This window comes from Buceros rhinoceros, unplaced genomic scaffold (assembly GCF_000710305.1).
Source record: "Buceros rhinoceros silvestris isolate BGI_N320 unplaced genomic scaffold, ASM71030v1 scaffold14300, whole genome shotgun sequence".
NCBI classification, from domain to species: domain Eukaryota; kingdom Metazoa; phylum Chordata; class Aves; order Bucerotiformes; family Bucerotidae; genus Buceros; species Buceros rhinoceros.
In genome coordinates this window covers 1-358 of record NW_010390267.1, presented here as the reverse complement: position 1 = coordinate 358, position 358 = coordinate 1, and positions in this window count along the sequence as shown.

Below are 358 nucleotides of genomic sequence, written 5' to 3'. Positions count from 1 at the left end.
CCGTCACCCCGAAGCCTGTGTCCAAGCCAAGGCTGGGGCGCCCCCCTAGCATTAGGCCCTCCCGGGATGCCCCCGCAGCCGCAGAATGAGATTCCACGCGTCCCGAACTTTGTTCCCAAGGCGTTACATTTCGCTTCCGGCACCATTAAACAGAGCTGGAGCGGGACGGGCAGAGCCGAGGGCCTTCGGGTCGGTGGCCTGCTTGACGCGCTGCCTCACGACCACGCCTGGCCCTGCCAGGCCAACGCCTTACCGCCCGCAGAGGCCGTGACACCACGTAACGCGGCGGTTCAGGCCTGCGGAGTCGCAGCGCCGAGGGCGCTTGGCCAGCGCCTCACCAGCGGGGCAGGGCCTGCTC